Source organism: Papilio machaon, chromosome 1 (assembly GCF_912999745.1).
Source record: "Papilio machaon chromosome 1, ilPapMach1.1, whole genome shotgun sequence".
NCBI lineage: Eukaryota > Metazoa > Arthropoda > Insecta > Lepidoptera > Papilionidae > Papilio > Papilio machaon.
The window spans coordinates 187,583-191,759 of record NC_059986.1 but is presented as its reverse complement, the minus strand read 5'-3'; the positions used below and the strand labels follow the sequence as shown (position 1 = coordinate 191,759).

General features: G+C 33.5%; 1 non-coding gene across 1 annotated transcript; it reads left to right on the top strand.

The window, feature by feature from the left end:
* Positions 1–3,721: 3,721 nt before the first annotated feature.
* Trnaw-cca lies at positions 3,722–3,793 on the top strand. The gene has a single exon. It is a non-coding gene; the product is annotated as a tRNA-Trp (tRNA).
* Positions 3,794–4,177: the final 384 nt, after the last annotated feature.

Here is a 4,177-nt window from a genome sequence, read left to right as displayed (position 1 = left end):
GATCAAAACATTTATAAACCTCGCCTCAAATTATAATGAAAACGCAAAAACAATTACGTAAAGTATATGCAAGATAGGATGCAATTTAAACTTTTCAGTTTCGTGGCCCCAAACCTTATTGGCTCGTTTTCTATGCCGTGTGCTGATTGCTCCCTCAACCGGCAAATGCAACGCAGACGTGTCGCCGAGGTCGCTCCTTTTATAATCGTGTTATTCCCTTTCAATACATCACACATCGACATAAAATAGTTTTTCGTAGTTAGCTGTCTGCCATGAAACATAGTAGTTGGAAGTTTTATTCTTTCTTACTTAAGTATATACAATGTACTTTACAACTTGCAAACATTTAAATAAGATGAATTACGTAAGTTGCTGGTCGTAGTGATACCAGACAGATATGTCGCGAACAAATAGGCAATAAGCTTATAATAGGAATAAGGCTATTTCGCTGGAGCATCATTTAAAAACAGTGATATCATGAAAGTATAATATAAATCAGGTCGAGCAGATGAGCGAGAATGCATGTCCCAGTTGCTACGTTAATTTAATTTTTTGTACATTGTAAAAATAGCATTTTTCGTTATAACAGCGTTATATTTCACTTGCTGTCACAATTTGTACCCTCGCAGCTCCGTCTCCGCGACCGCTGCAGCGCAAAAATTATATTCATTATTCTGACGTCACACGACACGACACGACACGACACTAGCGCGGACTTTAATATTTAGACTTGTTTAGTGTCGCTTTATGATGGCTTTGTGCTTTTACAATGTAAGCTGTGTTTTAATGTTGAAAGCTTTGAAATTGTTAAATTCATTATAACGTTATAAAAGGGTAACCCATTTGTCTACTGTTTGTGAATCTGTTTGTACTTGTAGGTTTTATCTGACGAGGCACACGACTGAAGACTTTCGCTTTTATAATTTTTATATCGTGTTTAATTACCATAAAAATGGAAAATTATTCTTTACTTCTTTGTTGAATTGACACATGAAAAAAATCATTTTCTTATGTATCTGTGATAATAAAGACAATAAGTAAAAACTTATGCTGAATTCTTCAGACAAACTTCTTGATGTAATTTTATTCCGTCTATTTCCCAACTTGGAACATTTGGAATTGATAAAGAAAATGTTTATAGCTCAGAAGAAACGTAACATCGGTACGGTCGGCACACAACGGACAATAAATATTTTACGTCCTGTCCCTAAACTCGACGCCAATTAATATTACGACTTTTATGACATTTTTATGACACAAATACTCTTGTGTTATAAATGGACATTTATTGGATATGTTGAAATATCACTGTTTCCTGTCATATGACCTGCATTTATGAAATATTAGTAGACTAGAAGATAAATAATAAGGGGTATTGACTTTTTATTTAAATCAACTTGTAACCACAGGTTTACATTAATGACGTAACGCGCTCTGACGTCATTTCAAAGGATAAAGACTTAAGGAGGGAAGTTTGTTTAATCTCTTCTCATTTGCATTGAGAAATGAAGGTAACGCGAGCGGATTTTGTCAGACAATGTATGTAACGTTAACATTAAAAAAGTAATATTACATACGAGTATATACTTATTACATTTGAGTAGGTTAATATATAAGGTTGTTCCCAAAATCTAATTACGTAAAGAAAAAGAAATGATTAATAACAACTGAAGTAGATTAATTTATTGAGCTTCCAATAAACTTATTTTTGGCATTAATAAATAAGTATACACATACGTGTAATATTGTACCAGGCAATGCTCAAGTTTATGGCGGGTCTAAGTTAACAATGTTGCGTATAAATTGAATGCATATTACATTGCGCATGTCTGAGCACATAGTTAGCATACATCTTAGAACATTGAGACCGACGAGTGGACTTCTACAGTGTGGCCACCAAACTATCGCTTTCATCACAAAAGGAAGCTTTGCGGAGAATATTAAAAAAGGTTATTTCGCATATCAAACTGTTTACTAAATTTTGTACTATTTTTGGAAATACTCGTCACTTTTAATTATTAAATTGAACAATGTAATTCATTTTATGTAATTAAAATTAACGAACAAAATACACATAATTTTTTTCTTTTTTCAATTTAAGTCGTATTAACAAGAGTTAAATTATTCATCTATTGGTTACAATTATCTCTGTGCGTTGGTAAAATGATAATTTAAATCTCTAGTTTTGTGGCCCACATCTTGTATTAACTAGCTGCATTTCTGAATGCTAATACGCTCTTTTCCGCTATCAGCTCGGTGCTATCTCGCGCGTTTCGTGGCCCCCACACGACACATTTACCGCCACCGCCCTGATTGGAAATGGAAAACAGTTTCATTCCGTAACAAAGTTAAACGGAATCCTTTCATTTACTTTGTACAAATGAGAATGTTATTTGCCTTCTACTAAATATATTGTTCCAATTTATTTACTTAAAATAATTTCGTAATAGTTTGATTTAGCGTTGTATATAGTTAGTACTAAATAGGTATTAATAATCTTTCCAAAACTAATTACAAAACTTTACAAAAACAACTTTTGAAATTAAACAAAATATTTTGCTTTCATTACAAATATTTATCTCGTAATTCTCTGGATCTATAACAACTAATATCATTCATAAATTTTAATTTTGTTTCGCATACTTAATACTTTAAATATAAAATATATTCTAAATGAACGAGTAGCGTACTGTAAAGAGGGAAAATGTTGTTAATTACTGGAATAAATAACTTGAATGGAAGCCCCGCACTCCCGCGCCCCCGTCGATCGTTCAATTACGCGACTTTCATTAGAGTACCAAATTATTTCTCGTTCACACGCCGCGGCGCGTCGCATCGACATTATAACTTATTCACTTATTAAATTACTCACAAGACTGAGGAATTCATTATTTTATGTAATTCTTAGTGACACAATGTTATATTACGTTATATTCACGATCATGTCAACAACAATGTAACCATGTATTAAATCTAACAAAGTAACTTGATAAGTCATCAAAGAAACTAATATTACTATATTACGTGATTATCACCAATAATGAATATAGAAATCGGCTCTTAGATCTGTCTCCAGTTGATTAACGCCAAATTTACGTGACCGTATTACTCTATTCCGCACTTAGTGCTCTGGAATGATACTTATCTAAGACTAAAGTTTAATAGTGTCACATATTACACACTGCCGCTGTGGCAGTCGGGCGCTCGCGGAGATTCAAGCACTCGTTAAAGCTCGTAGTGTCAAGTGGAGCTTATATGACGAGCTTACATTGTAATATTTTGCTACTAAGCTTACAGTGCTTTAAATACTTTTTTTAGTGGATTCCGTACCTTCATAATAAAAAAAAATTCTTGATGTTTGATAAAACGATTTTTTTTAAGTCATACTTACGAGCAAAGACGTCTTATTTATACGGAGGTTCTCGAATAAGCTTTAAGATAAAAAAGAAAACAATTACTATTTACAATAAGTAAGTTTTACTGACATACAAAGGCTTCAAAACCTCTGTTCATATTTTCATGGAAACCTTTGGAGTTTTCTTTGAAGTTAACAGTTCAATAATTTACTGATTAATTAAGACGATTAGAGTTTATAGACGTAGCTTTAGAAATGTAAAATTTGTGATATTTAAAAGAATTAAAACAACATCCATTAAACCAGGGATAGACAGATATACCAGGTTGGTATTAAACAGGAGAAATATTTCGGTTAAGTTGACAAGGCTCCGTGGCGCAACGGTAGCGCGTCTGACTCCAGATCAGAAGGTTGCGTGTTCAAATCACGTCGGGGTCAAATAATTTTTTTAATATTACGGCTTAAAATATTTTTTTTTATTTATAAATCTTAAACATCCATAAACATAATCTTCGCGTTTGACTGCCTTTATTTAATTTATCCCTCTCACGTGCCATACACTTAGCGAGAAAGGCTTGTGCCCCGCTACGGCATAATATCGACATAAAGGTATATATGGATTTAGAGAGTAAGGTTGAAAACAGATGACGAATCCTCGGCATTACATTAATCTCAAAAACAAATGATCGCATTAAATCCACGCACGTTTGCTTCTTAATTAAGAATCGAGCGCTCGCCGCAGAATGGGAGAGGAGGAGTGCCTCGTCTTTATACGAGTGTTGCGATCACTGCCTCATTGCATATTCATAAGATGAACAATGA